We start from the raw sequence: 17,320 nt of genomic DNA on the forward strand, positions 1-17,320 counted from the left end.
TCCACATCCTTGCCAATACTTGTTTCTTGTCTTTTTGATAATTGCCATTCTGACAGGTATGATGTGGTAGCTCACCGTGGTTTTGATTTGCATTTCCCTGATGATTAGTGATGTTGAGCATCTTTTCAGGTGTCTGTTGGCTATCTGTAGAAAAATTTCTATTCGGGGCCTCTGCCCATGTTTTAATTGGGTTGTTTTTTTGTTTTTTTATATTGAGTTGTATGAGTTATTTATGTATTTTAAATATAAACCCCTTATTGGATATATGTGATATTGCAAATACCCTCTCTCATTCTGTAGGCTGCCTTTTTGTTTTGTTGATAGTTTGCTTTGCTGTGCAAAGCTATTTATTTTGATGTAGTCTCATTTGTTTATTTTTGCTTTTGTGTCCCATGCCTGAGAAGAAAATATATGGAACGTATCACAAATTTCTGTGTCATCCTTGCTCAGAAGCCATGCTAATCTTCTCTGTATTGCTCCAATTTTAGCACATGTGTTGCCCAAGTGAGCACTCACTACTACTTTTTTAACATGGTTCTGAAGGTACTTGCCAGTACAATTAGAGAGGAGAGAATGAGGCATATATGTTTTAAAAAGGATGTAATATTATCATTATTTGCAAATGTTATACTTGCTTACATGAATATACAAAAGAATCAACTGAACAATTGTAACAAACAATAGAAGAATTTATAAATGGCTGAGTATAATAATAAACAGCAAGCAACTTTCATAAGTATAGACAATAATGAACTGGAAGCTATAATGGAAGAAAATATCACATTTACAATAGAAAAAAATTTATAGAAATTAATTTAACAAGAAATTTACAAAATCTGTACAAATAAGGAAAGCATACATTTTCTTAAATAGGACGATCCAATGTTATAAAGATATCAGCTCTTCCTAATGTAAGTAATAAATTCTATATCAGTAAATACAATAAGAGTGTTATTTATTTGTTCATTTGTTTTTTGAACTGGAAGGGTTGAGTCACATGGAAAATAGGGAAAAATATTCAAGAAAAGTCTGGGCAAAGAAGAGTAACAAGTTACAGTCTCTCCTATATTTTAAAATATAGAGTTATAGTAATTGCATTAATGTAATAATAATGCATGAATAAACATGCAGATAAATGGAATACAAAAGAAAGTCCGTAAGTAGACACAAATATGTGTTGGATATTAGTGTATGGCAAGAATGGCATAGCAAATCAGTAGGTAAGTGATGAATTATTTAATAAATGGTATTGGGACAACTGGATAGTAATCTGGAAAATAAAATTATTTTTGGACTCTCACCTCATTTTTTATCCCTAAATTCCAAATGTTTCAAAGATTTAAATTTAAAAATAAAAGTAAAAACTATACTATAGAAATATTATGTATGTATACACACAGGTGTGTGTGTGTGTGTGTGTGTGTGTGTGTGTCTGTGTGTGTATGTAAAACATTTCAAGGTTAAGAAGACATTTCTAGGGTTAATCCAAAACTAAGAAATCTTAAATTAAAAGATAGATTAATTTGACCATATAAAATTAAAATTATCTTGTCATTAAAATCCATAAACAAAGGAAAAAACACAAATGACAAGCCAGGGGAAAATATTTTGTCTGCAACTCATGACATAGACCAAAGGATATGTTTCTCAGCATATATAAATAAATATGTGAGAAGAAGACCAATAATCCTACAAGAAATGGACAAAGGATCAAAACAGTTGGTATCAAAAGAAATATAAATGGGTCTTAATATATGAAAAGGTATTCACTTAATATATAATAGGAAAAAAATTAATTTAAGTTAAAACTACAAGGAAGTGCCATTTTCCCTTGTTACTTTGGCAAAGATAAAAGAATTTTGATAGCATGCTATATTGAAAGGGGTGTGAGAACATAGGTATTCAATACACTGCTATTAGTTATATAATTTGGTGTAAACTCTATAAAAGGCTATTTAACAATATCTTATCAAAATTACAAATGCATATATTCTTTGATCCTGCAATACTACTCTGGGAATTTATCTACAGCTATGCTTGTCACGTCTTAAGTGACAAATATACAAGTATATTCCTTATAGGGCTGTTTGAAATAAAAAGATTGGAAGCAGCATATATATCTATATTAGGACACTGGTTAAGTAAATTATGTACCTGTATGGCATGGGATTCTATGCAACCTTTTAAAGAATGAAGCTGTTCTATATGTACTGATTTTGGACGGTTTCCAATATATAATGTTAAAAGAGTAAAGGGAAGAATATGGTGTATAGTACAAGTTTTTGTTGTTGTTTGTTTTACACTTGTGTGCTTTTATATGCATTGAACATCTGTAAAATGATCAAGGTACCTCCAGGGAATGAAAGTAGGAAACTAGGGGACAGGAGAAGTGAAATAGGCTAAATTTTTAATCTACAAATTTTCATTTGAATTTTTACTGCGTGAGGTATTACATACATGTAATACTCAGTGACAGCACTAAGCACACTACTCAATTCACTTGATCTTTTCTTGGTACCAAGACTTTCTAGATGGAGAATGAAATGGTCATTTACATATGGAACAAGCTTCTTATCTTGTCGAAGACTGGTAAGTTTGCTGACTGGCTGCTGCTTTAGGCTGCTTTTGAAACAGGGAGTGCATGCCTGTACTTAACAGGGACTCTGGTGACGTGCCCTGTGATTTTGATGCCAGAGATGAAAACCTAGAGAGAGAGTAATAGGAGGGTGAGCCTAGGAATTACAGTGGGTGGGGTGAACAGACTTTGGGTTAAGGAGGTGAAACTTGCCAGCAATTTTCACCCCTTTTATTAAGATATTTATCTTGGATGGTTATCTGCTTTGTACTCTGTGAAAGTAGAAAATCAGGCCATGGAGTTAACCAGAGCCTGGAGTTCTTTCTAAGGAAGCAAAATGGCTAAGAAAACACAGCAGTAATTTAATGTTTATAAAGAATGGGCTGAAATAACTATAGTATATCGAAAGCAAATAACTGCTGAGGAAATTGGCATATTTTAATTTGGTTCAGACTATATTTTACATGTTCTGGCTGTACTGTAATGTGTGAGTTTGTATGTAGAGCTTAAATGTATAATTAATACAGCTTTGAGGCTAGTTTTATCCACATGATTAAAATTTATCATGGAATTAACTTTCACATAGAGACTTTTTAACATGTTATACTCAATGCTATAAATTAGATCTTCTGTGATGAGCTCTGAATAAAGGATTCTAATTTATCTCAGTGGTATTTTATTAGAGACATTTTAATTGCTATGGCAGGTATAAAGCACCATCAGTATCTTGGCTAAACTTTTCAGTTACTGAAATCATTTTCCCTCCTAGTAAAAATAATTGGTTTAAAGAATATTCTGTTTTATTGGAGATGAACTAAAAGTCTTTTATTTTATACGCATGATTCAGCCTCACATTGAAACTTTGTGGGAAGTTTGCTCCGTAAAGGAAAAAAGGAATCTTTTTACATCAGTGAAGGAAATTATATACTATCCCAAGGAAGAAATCCCAAATTTCCCTTCCAGAGATCTAAAAGTAAAGATCTGGGAATTGATTGCTGGTGAATAGGTTATGGGTGTGGCATTTTTAAATTGCTTTCCAATTATTTGTATTTTTTCCTTATATCTATGTTTTTAAAAAGTCAAAATAATAGAAATATATACTTTAAAATTTTCCAATAATCCTTTCTCGATAACTACTCTTAAGAGTTTGACATACATTCTTCCAGAAATTTTCCACACAAAGTATTTTTTTCTTCCTTAAAATTCTGGATCTGTTGCCAACAAATGTCTGAATTCTTCCTGCTCTGCCTGCTGCATTTTATCAAATTTGCCCACCCCATGCAGTTTCAATCACTTTGTTGGAATGACACATTATCTAACTATAGCCAAAATTCCCAGTTTCTGGGCCTAAGGACAGATTTTATGCCAATGCATCTGTGCCGAAGAGCAGGTTTTAGATTGTGTGCCCGTGCCGAAGTAGGGACTGGGTGCCAGCTTGTTCAAAGCTCAGCCGACTGCAGATACCCACATGGAGTGAGGCTGCTTCTGGTGGCTCCGCTTCTTCAACCCCAGACACGAGTGTCTGGTGGAGCACAGTGATGAAGGGCAGTGTCTTTATCGCACTTCCTCACACTTTGCTCTGTGGATGAAGTAAGGTCTCTCACTTCAGTTTTGCCCTTGTCAAAATGATTACCAAGTTTATTCCATCTTGGATTGTATGTTTCCTAGCTACTAATGGATGATTTTTATGGTTTAATATTTGACCACTAATTCACTAGACACTAGTGAGAAGCTTTAAAAAATGTCTTAGAAGACAATTTTTGTTCAGTATGATAGGTCATTTGGAATAATTTAAATAATTTAAAGAGGGGCTGAAATTAACAGTCTAAATGCCATGCTGCATTTAGTGTTGTTTGAATTCTAACAAATCAAATAGATCTACTAAAGCCTAATACAAAATTCCATGGATGCTAGAATATTAATTCTGAGAAACGCTGGGTCAGAATGCATCAGAAGCTGTTAAATGTCTTACTGAATTTTGTCAACTTGCCTACCCTCCTTAATATGCCATCTTCAAGTTTTATTTTGGTATATTGAGATGCATGTAAAATTGCTGAGAGGTGTCAAGTAGGTAGTTGGATATACAACCGTGGGGGTTCAGAGTGTGAAACAGATGCATAAATTTGGGAGTTGTCAGCATAGATGGTTTTAAAAGCTACATAATTAGATGAGATCACCTGAAGAAAATGTGGGGAGAAAACTGATCCAGGTGAATTTCTAACATTTAGATGAGGAGCAGGCAAAAGAGACTGAAATAGAGTGGCCACATTGGAAGATGATGTCAGGGAAACTAAGAGGAGAGCAATTCAAGAACGAGACAGTAGGACTTCCCTGGTGGCACAGTGGTTAAGAATCCGCCTGCCAATGCAGGGGACACGGGTTCGAGCCCTGGTCTGGGAAGATCCCACATGCCACGGAGCAACTAAGCCTGTGCGCCACAGCTACTGAGCCTGCGCTCTAGAGCCCGCGAGCCACAACTGTTGAGCCCATGTGACACAACTACTGAAGACCGCACGCCTACAGCCCGTGCTCCACAGCAAGAGAAGACACCACAGTGAGAAGCCCGCGCACTGCAGCGAAGAGTAGCCCCCGCTCACTGCAACTAGAGAAAGCCCATGCACAGCAACGAAGACCCAACACAGCCAAAAAATAAAGTAAAATAAATAAATTTATTAAAAAAAAAAGAATGAGACAGTATACAGTGGGGTCAGTGCTACTACGTGGTCAAGTAAGATGATGTCAGAGGAGTGGATGTTTTTGGTAATCTTAGCATGAAGAACTTTCAGGTTATTGTTGAGACTGAAGTAGATTGAGAAGGTAATGGAAGGTGAAGAAGTGGAAATAACGTGTGTAGAGATTTTTTGTAATATTTTACTGTAAGGGAGAAAAGAGAATTGGTACAGTAACTGGAGGGAATTGTAAGGTCAGGAGATGTTTTATTTCATTTTGCTTTTGTTACCAACCATCCTGAGTCGGTCCCCAACAAGGGTCCTTCTGTGCAGTGTCGTTTGAGTCAATAGAACGAGACCAAGTTTGGCTCAGAAGCAAAGGAAAACTTTATTCTTGGATCAGAGAATGGAGAGGCGCAAACTAGTGCTTTTCCCGACAGGCTGTGGGCGGGGCTGCTTTATAAGGATCTCCTCATCAGGGAGGGAAAGGGCGGAGTTCTCCCGGGGCTGGCACAGCTGTGCTGCTCATGCTCCAGCTAGCAGTGCCAGGCACAGCATCTCCACACGTAACCCGTTGCTGGGAACTGTGGTCCAAAGTGCTGAGCGCAAGGTCTCTGCAAGCGGCCCCCTATGAGCAAGTGAAACTAGACGAAGTGCAAAGGAAAAAACAAAACTTAGACTTTATTTTACTACCCGGATTCTATTTTTATTTCCTGGGAGTTGTTAATGAGCATTGCCAGTTAAAGATCCCTCCTCTGTCTTTTGACCTGCTCCTCACTCTTGAGGGGCGCTGAGGGGCAAAGGTCCATGTTCTGTAACTTCTTCCTGCTGATTTTGGGTGTCAGTCACCATAACCCTGTTTAGAGGAGCAGAACTTCTCCTCAGCTCCCTGTAGATACGTTTGATTGTCACCAGGCCTTAACACTAACTGTTCATACCCCTGAGCACCCACCATTTGTCTAACCTTTTGGAGACAAAGGACACCAGACAATTTAAGATACATGGCTCAAATACTAACAAGAGAATTATGGTCACATGACAAATGTTTTCCTAAAAATGCAGGTATCTAGGTCTTTCGCTTGTAGGCAAAAGTGTGCCCTGATGCTGAGGCTCACTGCCTTGGCCTGAATATCCCTGGTCACACTTTTGTTGTTTTTCAGAAGAGAAGCTTCAGGGCAGAGAGTGGTTCACATAAGTAGTCAAGGGGTTCCATCGCCCCAGGTTGTCTCTCAGAGGTTGGGGCTCAGGAGCCCTCTTTACTTGAGTGTGATATACCCACAGAATGATCCCTGAAACTTCAGGGCAGAATGGGTGGTTAGGATCACCAAGTGAGATCATTCCACTTAGAGTGAGTTGGTTTTGTTGGCTGCCAGTTTTCCAGGATTTTAGGTTCACCCAGTCTCCTGGCTGGAAGGGGTGCAGGGCCAGGTCAGTGGGTGAAGGCAGCACCTGGTTACCATATTCCATAGGGGCTATCACGGTTTCTCCTACCTGGAGGGCATACTTGAGTTGTTCCATTTCAAGGGGGCTAAAGTGTCCCTTCTCTTGGGTTTGGGAATGGGTCTACCATACATGAGCTCAAATGCACTTAACTTTAACTTACTCCTTGGAGCTAACTGCATGTGGAGCAGGGCAATCAGAAGCAACTTAATCTGATTTTCTTGAGTTTCCTGACATAGTTTGGCTAAGACCCTTTTCAAGGTCTGATTGGACCTCTCTACTTTCCCCAGTGAATAGGGTCTCTGGGCTGAGTGCAAGGTCCATTTTATGCCCAGGGCACTTGTGAGCCCCTTTGTCACTTAAGACACAAATGCTGGACCATTATCACTTTGTAGGGATCCTGGGAGCCCAAACCTGAGGATTATTTCTTTTAGTAATGCCCTAGTCACTTCAGCTGAATGAGGAATGAGAAAAGGGGACTCACCCTTGGGGTATTAGCTCAAAAACTGGGACTAGTGGGGAATGCTTCTATCTGACCAGAAAATGTGTCTACTTGTACCAAGAGATATACCTGAAATTGCCTGGTACTCTGGGTATGACAGTGAAATCAACCTGCCAATCTTCTCCAGGATATGTCCCTCTCGTCTGAATGGGCCTTATCTGGGGGCCTCTGGGAGATCTGGTATTGGGGTTGTTCATTGTGTAGATGGGACATATCTCAAGAATTCAACTGATTATACTTTTCATGTCAGGAGTTACCATGACCTTAACTAACCAATTATATAGGGCTTCCCTCCCACAATGAGTTCCTTGATGAGCCTTTCTGATGGCTTGACAAGCTGCGGTTGGGGAAAAGAAGTATTGCCCGTGTTCATCAACTAGCCACTCATGGCCTCTTCGTTCTCTACTGAAGCCCTGTTTTTGGGCTTTGTCTAACTCTTCCTTACTGTAGATTGGGTAATAATTGGATGGATCTGGCCTTCAAGGTATGAGGGGTAATTGCCAAGTTACTGGTTCTAGGGCCGCCTTTTTGGCAGTTGCATCTGCCTTGTTGTTTTCCTTTATTACCTCTGCATTCCCATTTTGGTGGCACCTACAATGAATCAATGACACCTTTTTTGCAAGCTGTGCTGCTTCTAAGAGCTTCAGTATGCTTAAGCCATATTTCAACTGTTTATTCTCTGCAGTAGGCATACCTGTTTCCTTCCAAATAGCCCATGTGCATGTAGGATGGCATATGCATACTGGGAATCTGTATAAACATTGAAGATCCTCCCAGTCCTGAGCTCTTAGGTGAGGACAATCAGTTCCACCTTTGGGGCAGAAGTCCCTGGGGATAGGTTTTGTGCTTCTTTGACTTGGGTCTGGGAGGTCACTGCATATCCTGCCAGCCTTTCCCCCTCTTTCATAAAACTGCTCCTCTCTGTAAACCATTCCTCATTGGCATTTGGGAGAGGTTCACTTCCTAGATTGGGATGACTGGAATAGATCACGTCTATGGTTTCTATACAATCATGCTCTGGGGCCTTGTTTCTGTGGGTAGCAGGGTGGCAGGATCTAGCGTGTGACAGGTTTTTATGGTAGCCACTGGGTTGTCTAAAAGCATAGGGTGAATTTGAATCGACTTTCCAGGGGATAGCCATTCTGTTCCCTTAGAACTTAACTAAAATCTGAACCTGGTGTGGCATTCATATAGTGACTGGTGACCAAACACTAACTTTCACCCTCCTTTAGCAGGGTTGTGGTAGCTCCTACTGCCCGTAGGCAAGGAGGCCATGCCTTAGCAGTTTGATCTAATTGTTTAAAGAAATAAGCAACAACTGGAGTAAGGGGTCCTAGTTTTTGAGCTGATGTGCCAAAGGTCGTTCCCCTTCTCTCATGAATGTAAAGGTTGAAGGGTTTAGCTAAATCTGAGAGGGCTAGGGCGGGGGCCTGAAGTAATTGCTTTTTCAACTCTTGAAAGGCCTCTTCATATTCTGAATTCCATTCAAAAGGATCATTATCCTTTCCTTTCAAATTTATGTATAGAAGTCTAGTTATTAGGCTGTAGTTAGGGATCCAGATGGGCAAAACCTGGCCACCCCCGAATGCTGTTTTCTACTTTGAGGAGGGGTGAGGCAGCAAATGGCTTCTTCTCGCTCCTGGGGTAGGCTTCTCTGGCCTTCTATAAAAATGAAGACTGTGGATTTTGCTGGTGGTCCAGTGGGTAAGACTCCATGCTCCCAATGCAGGGGGTCCAGGTTCGATCCCTGTTTGGGGAACTAGATCGCACATGCATGCTGCAACTGAGTCCACATGCTGCAACTAAGAAGTCTTCATGCCACAACAAAGATTCTGCGTGCTGCAACTAAGACCTGGCACAGCCAAAATAAATTAATTAATTAAAAAAAATGAAGCCTAGGTAAGTCACCTGAGTTTATAATATTTGAGCCTTTTTTTTTTGGACACCTTATATCCTTTATGGGCTAGGTTGTTCAGAGTGATTACAGTATTTTTGTCAGAAACCTCCTTAGTAGGGCTGGCAATCAGAATGTTGTCTACATACTGGAGGATTGTTCCCTCCAGATGTAGATCTTTCAGGTCTTTAGCTAAAGTTTCCCCAAAGATGGTGGGGGAATTTTTGAATCCTTGGGGCAGGACTGTCTAGCAGTGTTGTTGTTTCTGTTGTGTGTTTGGGTCCTGCCATTCAAAAGCAAATATTTCTTATGACTGTGGAGCTAATGGAATACAGAAGAAGGCATCTTTAAAATCTAATACAGAATACCAGGTCCTGGTGGATGGTAGAGTGGCCAGCATGGTGTAAGGTTAGGGACTACTGGAGGTATATCCCAGGTGGCTTCACTGACTGCCCTGAGGTCCTGTACAATCCGGCATTCCCCACTGGGTTTCTTTACAGGGAGAAAAGGGTATTACAGACTGATTAGCGTGGTCTAATAAAGCCCTGGTCAATTAGGCTCTGTATAATGGGGGCAATGCCCAAGAAGTCCTCTCCAGGATACTGTTTTCTATTGGGCCATGTATGTCCAGGTTTTAGATGGACTGTCACAGGACTGGCTCCTACAGCTCGTTCCACCTGTCCCTGATTTATTAGAGATTTACTCCAGGGAGATCAACTTGCTCTGTCTGGGGAAGTTTTTTCCTCAGCCATTAACATTATCATCTTGTGCCATTTGTCTAAGGGAATGCCAGTCTCCAGTTTGTCTCCTATTAGGTGGATAGTAGCGCCCAATTTATGTAAGATATTTCTTCCTGGAAGGGATATAGACTATTCAGGGACATACAGGAAGGAATGGGTGAGCATGTGTTCATCCAATTTATATTCTAATGGCTCTATGAATGTCTGTTGTTGGGCCTGCCCTGATACCCCCGTAATTTTACACCTCTTATGACTGAGTTTACCTGATCTGGTGTTCTGGTGTCAGCTGAGAATTTGACAGTTTTCCCTCCTACGTCCAATGTCAACCAGGGCTCCTTGGGGATCAGTTGGAGTCCTGGCTTAGGAGCCCTCTGGCCCCATCATTCTCCATCTCTTTGGACCATCTGCCTTTGAGGGTAATGGCCAGGATCTGACATTTCCCTTTGGGGGCAGTGAGGGCATTCTCCTTTTCAGTGTCTCTCTGGTTTACATATGGTGCAACGATTGGGTCCTAGTTTCCTTGGCTTGCTGTCCCTCAGTGGGAGCTGGGCACCACTCACCAGACTTGAGTGTCTCCGTGGACAGTTAGTTCAGATTCCCATGCCAACCAATTGACATTGGAGGGCAGCAGCTTGCCTCTGGGCCTTTTTATTCTCTGACTTTTCTTCCTCTGTATCTGGGTTATTAAACACCCTCAACCCTCAGTAGGCAACCTTGACCAGGCGATAGGTAGGGGCATCTGGTGTGTTTCCATTTTCTGAAGTTTATGCCTAATGTTGGGGGCATTTTGGGAAATAAAATATGACCTCAGGATTGCATTCCCTTCCAATGACTCAGAGCCAGTGGTAGTAGATTTAGAGGCATTCCAAGAGGTGCTCTAGGAATCCTGGAGGGTCTTCCGTTGGCTCCTGATTGATTTCCTTTATGTTATTCCAACTGACAGGTTTCTGTCCTCCTCCTTGGATTCCCTTTAGGATCATATTTTTATAACAAGTCAGTCTCTGTCTTCCACCCCCTTCTCCATTGTCTTGATGGTCCCACTTGGTTTTGGTATCTGGGATCACTTGATTCCGTGGTCTGAAAACAGCATGACCTACATTGTTTCTGTTCTCTTTGGTTTTTCTTGCCTCATTAGGAGTACTTTGAGGAGGTTCTGGGTGTCAACCCAGGTGGGGTCATGGGTCTGAAAGATTCCCCTACTCAGATACAGGACGCCTCTGGATTTTCCCACAACCCCTTACTATGACTTTTACAGCTATACAGGTCAGAAGTGGTAAATGGGATGTGTACCTAGATGAGCCCTTCTTCTCCATCGGGACCTGCTTGAAAGGGAGTACTTTTCCTGGTGGGTTGTTAGACCCTGGATGATAATTAGTCATGTAAATACCCCAAGATTTGACCCAAATAAGATTTCTGGTTCAGGAAATTTGGCACAAAAATAATAATGGATTCCTCAAAAGACCAAAATAGAAGGCATCCAAATGGTGTGGACTCTGATATAACTGGAGGTCCCCCTTGAATTTTTTTTTTTTTTGCGGTACGCGGGCCTCTCACTGTTGTGGCCTCTCCCGTTGTGGAGCACAGGCTCTGGACGCGCAGGCCCAGTGGCCATGGCTCATGGGCCCAGCCGCTCTGCAGCATGTGGGATCTTCCCGGACCGGGGCACGAACCCGTGTCCCCTGCATTGGTAGGCAGACTCTCAACCACTGTGCCACCAGGGAAGCCCTGAATTTTATTTTTTTATACAAAAGGTTCTTATTAGTTATCTCTGTTATACATATTAGTGTATATATGTCAATCTCAGTCTCCCAATTCATCCCACCACCACCAACAACCCCCCCCCTTTCCACCCTTGGTGTACATATGTTTGTTCTTTATATCTATGTCTCTCTTTCTGCCTTGCAAACTGGTTAGTCTGCACCATTTGTCTAGATCCCACATATATGCGTTAATATACAATATTTGTTTTAATCTTTCTGACTTACTTCACTCTGACAGTCTCTAGGTCCATCCACGTCTCTACAAATGACCCAATGCCATTCCTTTTTATGGCTGAGTAATATCCCATTGTATATATGTATCACATCTTCTTTATCCATTCGTCTGTCGATGGGCATTTAGGTTGCTTCCATGACCTGGCTATTGTAAATAGTGCTACAATGAATATTAGGGTGCATGTGTCTTTTTGAATTATGGTTTTCTCTGGGTATATGCCCAGTAGTGGGATGGCTGAGTCACATGGTAATTCTATTTTTAGTTTTTTAAGGAGCCTCCATACTGTTCTCCATAGTGGTTGCATCAATTTACATTCCTACCAACAGTGCAAAAGGGTTCCCTTTTCTCCACACCCTCTCCAGCACTTGTTGTTTGTGGATTTTCTGATGATGGCCATTCTAACTGACGTGAGATGATGCCTCATTGTAGTTTTGATTTGCATTTCTCTAATAATTAGTGATGCTGAGCAGCTTTTCATGTGCCTTTTGGCCATCTGTACATTTCTTTGGAGAATGTCTTTTTAGGTCTTCTGCCCATTTTTTGACTGGGTTGTTTGTTTTTTTAATATTGAGCTGCATGAGCTGTTTATGTATTTTGGAGATTAATCCTTTGTCCATTGATTCATTTGCAAATATTTTCTCCCATTCTGAGGGTTGTCTTTTCATCTTATTTATAGTTTCCTTTGCAGTGCAAAAGCCTTTAAGTTTCATTAGGTCCCTTTTGTTTATTTTTGTTTTTATTTCCACTACTCTAGGAGGTGCGTCAAAAAAGATCTTGCTGTGATTTGTGTCAAAGTGTGTTCTGCCTATGTTTTCCTTTAAGAGTTTTATTGCGTCTGGTCTTATATTTAGGTCTTTAATTGATTTTGAGTTTATTTTTGTGTACGGTGTTAGGGAATGTTCTATTTTCATTCTTTTACATGTGGCTGTCCAGTTTTCCCAGCACCACTTACTGAAGAGATTGTCTTTTCTGCATTGCATATCCTTGCCTCCTTTGTCATAGATTAGTTGACCATAGGTGTGTGGGTTTCTCTCTGGGTTTTCTATCCTGTTCCATTGATCTATATTTCTGTTTTTGTGCCAGTACCATATTGTCTTGATTACTGTAGCTTTGTTGTATAGTCTGAAGTCAGGGAGTCTGATTCCTCCAGCACCTTTTTTTCCCTCAAGATTGCTTTGGATATTCAGGGTCTTTTGTGTCTCCATACAAATTTTAAAAGTTTTTGTTCTAGTTCTGTGAAAAATGCTGTTGGTGGTTTGATAGGGATTGTATTGAATCTGTAGATTGCTTTGGGTAGTATAGTCATTTTCACAATGTTTATTCTTCCAATCTAAGAACATGGTATATCCATCTGTTTGTGTCATCTTTGATTTCTTTCATCAGTGTCTTATCGTTTTCTGAGTACAGGTCTTTTACCTCCTTAGGTAGGTTTATTCCTAGGTATTTCATTTTTCTAGTTGCAGTGGTGAATGGGATTGTTTCCTTAATTTCTCTTTCTGATCTTTCATTGTTAGTGTATAGGAATGCAAGAGATTTCTGTGCATTAATTTTGTATTCTGCAACTTCATTCCAAATTCATTGATTAGCTCTAGTAGTTTTCTGGTGGCATCTTTAGGATTCTCTATGTATAGTATCATGTCATCTACAAACAGTGACAGTTTTACTTTTTCTTTTCCAATTTGTATTCCTTTTATTTCTTTTTCTTCTCTGACTTCCATGGCTAGGACTTCCAAAACTATATTGAATAATAGTGGTGAGAGTGGACATCCTTGTCTTGTTCCTGATCTTAGAGGAAATGCTTTCAGTTTTTCACCATTGAGAATGATGTTTGCTGTGGGTTTGTCATGTATGGCCTTTATTATGTTGAACTAGGTTCTCTCTATGCCCAATTTTGGAGAGTTTTTATCATAAATGGGTGTTGAATTTTGCCAAAAGCTTCTTCTGCATCTACTGAGATGATCCTATGGTGTTTATTCTTCAATTTGTTAATATGGTGTATCACACTGATTGATTTGCGTATATTGAAGAATCCTTGCATCCCTGGGATAAATCCCACTTGATCATGGTGTATGCTCCTTTTAATGTGTTGTTGGATTCTCTTTGCTAGGATTTTGTTGAGGATTTTTGCATCTGTATTCACAGTGATATTGGTCTGTAGTTTTCTTTTTTTGTGGTGTCTTTGTCAGGTTTTGGTATCAGGGTGATGGTGGCTTCATAGAATGAGTTTGTGAGTGTTCCTCTGCAATTTTTTGGAAGAGTTTGAGAAGGATGGGTGTTAGCTCTTCTCTAAATGTTTGTTAGAACTCACCTGTGAAGCCATCTAGTCCTGAACTTTTGTTTGTTGGAAGATTTTTAATCATAGTTTCAATTTCAGTGCTTGTGATTGGTCTGTTCATATTTTCTGTTTTTTCCTGGTTCAGTCTGGAAGGCTATACCTTTCTAAGAATTGGTCCATTTCTTTGTGGTTGTTCGTTGTTCGTTTTATTGGCATAGAGTTGCTTCTAGTAGTCTCTTATGATGCTTTGTATTTCTGCGGTGTCCATTGTAACTTCTCCTTTTTCAATTCTAATTTTATTGATTTGAGTCCTCTCCCTCTTCTTCTTGATGAGCCTGGCTAAAGGTTTATCAATTTTGTTTATCTTCTTAAAGAATCAGCTTTTAGTTTTATTGATGTCTGCTGTTGTTTTCTTTGTTTCTATTTCATTTATTTCTGCTCTGATCTTTATGATTTCTTTCCTTGTACGAACTCTGGGTTTTGTTTGTTCTTTCTCTATTTCCTTTAGGTGTAAGGTTAGATTGTTTATTTGAAATGCTTCTTGTTTCTTGAGATAGGGGTGTATTGCTATAAACTTACCTCTTAGAACTGCTTTTGCTTCATCCCATAGGTTTTGGATCATTGTGTTTTTGTTTTCATTTGTCTCTAGGTATTTTTTGATTTCCTTTTTGATGTCGTCAGAGGTCTCTTGGTTATTTAATACTGTATTGGTTAGCTTCCATGTGTTTGTGCTTTTTACGTTTTTTTTCCCCCCTATAATTGATTTCTAACCTCATAGCAGTGTGGTCAGAATAGATGCTTGATATGATTTCAGTTTCCTTAAATTAACCGAGACCTGATTTGTGACCCAAGATGTGATCTATCCTGGAGAATGTTCCTTATGCACTTGAGTAGAAAGTGTAATCTGCTGTGTTGTTTTTTTCCATTTTAACATCTTTATTGGAGTATAATTGCTTTACACTGGTATGTTAGTTTCAGCTTCACAACAAAATGAATCAGTTATATATATACATATGTTCCCATATCTCTTCCCGCTTGCGTCTCCCTCCCTCCCACTCTCCCTAGACCACCCCTCCAGGCAGTCACAAAGCACCGAGCTGATCTCCCTGTGCTATGCGGCTGCTTCCCACTAGCTATCTACCTTACGTTTGGTAGTGTATATATGTCCATGCCTCTCTCTCACTTTGTCACAGTTTACCCTTCCCCCTCCCCATAGCCTCAAGTCCATTCTCTAGTAAGTCTGTGTCAGCTTCATAGAATGAGTTTGTGAGTGTTCCTCTGCAATTTTTTGGAAGAGTTTGAGAAGGATGGGTGTTAGCTCTTCTCTAAATGTTTGTTAGAACTCACCTGTGAAGCCATCTAGTCCTGAACTTTTGTTTGTTGGAAGATTTTTAATCATAGTTTCAATTTCAGTGCTTGTGATTGGTCTGTTCATATTTTCTGTTTTTTCCTGGTTCAGTCTGGAAGGCTATACCTTTCTAAGAATTGGTCCATTTCTTTGTGGTTGTTCGTTGTTCGTTTTATTGGCATAGAGTTGCTTCTAGTAGTCTCTTATGATGCTTTGTATTTCTGCGGTGTCCATTGTAACTTCTCCTTTTTCAATTCTAATTTTATTGATTTGAGTCCTCTCCCTCTTCTTCTTGATGAGCCTGGCTAAAGGTTTATCAATTTTGTTTATCTTCTTAAAGAATCAGCTTTTAGTTTTATTGATGTCTGCTGTTGTTTTCTTTGTTTCTATTTCATTTATTTCTGCTCTGATCTTTATGATTTCTTTCCTTGTACGAACTCTGGGTTTTGTTTGTTCTTTCTCTATTTCCTTTAGGTGTAAGGTTAGATTGTTTATTTGAAATGCTTCTTGTTTCTTGAGATAGGAGTGTATTGCTATAAACTTACCTCTTAGAACTGCTTTTGCTTCATCCCATAGGTTTTGGATCATTGTGTTTTTGTTTTCATTTGTCTCTAGGTATTTTTTGATTTCCTTTTTGATGTCGTCAGAGGTCTCTTGGTTATTTAATACTGTATTGGTTAGCTTCCATGTGTTTGTGCTTTTTACGTTTTTTTTCCCCCCTATAATTGATTTCTAACCTCATAGCAGTGTGGTCAGAATAGATGCTTGATATGATTTCAGTTTCCTTAAATTAACCGAGACCTGATTTGTGACCCAAGATGTGATCTATCCTGGAGAATGTTCCTTATGCACTTGAGTAGAAAGTGTAATCTGCTGTGTTGTTTTTTTCCATTTTAACATCTTTATTGGAGTATAATTGCTTTACACTGGTATGTTAGTTTCAGCTTCACAACAAAATGAATCAGTTATATATATACATATGTTCCCATATCTCTTCCCGCTTGCGTCTCCCTCCCTCCCACTCTCCCTAGACCACCCCTCCAGGCAGTCACAAAGCACCGAGCTGATCTCCCTGTGCTATGCGGCTGCTTCCCACTAGCTATCTACCTTACGTTTGGTAGTGTATATATGTCCATGCCTCTCTCTCACTTTGTCACAGTTATATCAATTATGTCTGTCTGGTCTATTGTGTCATTTAAAGCTTGTGTTTCCTCATTTATTTTCTGTTAGGATGGTCTGTCTATTGGTGTAACTGAGGTGTTAAAGTCCCCTACTATTATTGTGTTACTATCAATTTCCTGTTTTATAGCTGTTAGAATTTGCCTTATGTATGAGGTGCTCTTATGTTGGGTGCATATGTATTTATAATTGTTGTATCTTCTTCTTAGATTGATCCCTTGATCATTATGTAGTGTCCTTCCTTGTCTCATATAACATTCTTTATTTTAAAGTCTATTTTATCTGATATGAATATTGCTACTCCAGCTTTCTTTGGATTTCCATTTGCATAGAATATCTTTTTCCATCCCCTTACCTTGAGTCTGTATGTGTCCCTAGGTCTGAAGTGGGTCTCTTGTAGACAATGTATATATGGGTCTTGTTTCTGTATCCATTCAGCGAGCCTGTGTCTTTTGCTTGGAGCATTAATCCATTTGCATTAAAGTAATTTTTGATATGTATATTCCTATGACCATTTTCTTAATTGTTTTGGATTTGTTTTTGTAGGTCCTTTTCTTTTCTTGTGTTTCCCACTTAGGGAAGTTCCTTTATCATTTGTTGTAGAGCTGGTTTGGTGGTGATGAATTCTCTTAGTTTTTATTTGTCTGTAAAGCTTTTGATTTCTCCATCAAATCTGAATGAGATCCTTGCTGGGTAGAGTAAT

At 39.5% G+C, this 17,320-nt stretch overlaps 1 non-coding gene across 1 annotated transcript; it reads right to left on the reverse strand.

Moving 5' to 3' along the window:
• Positions 1 to 405: 405 nt before the first annotated feature.
• LOC112393273 (U6 spliceosomal RNA) lies at positions 406 to 512 on the reverse strand. The gene has a single exon (XR_003001873.1). It is a non-coding gene; the product is annotated as a U6 spliceosomal RNA (small nuclear RNA).
• Positions 513 to 17,320: the final 16,808 nt, after the last annotated feature.

This window comes from Neophocaena asiaeorientalis, unplaced genomic scaffold, assembly GCF_003031525.2.
Source record: "Neophocaena asiaeorientalis asiaeorientalis breed wild unplaced genomic scaffold, Neophocaena_asiaeorientalis_V1.1 scaffold136, whole genome shotgun sequence".
Classification (NCBI taxonomy): domain Eukaryota; kingdom Metazoa; phylum Chordata; class Mammalia; order Artiodactyla; family Phocoenidae; genus Neophocaena; species Neophocaena asiaeorientalis.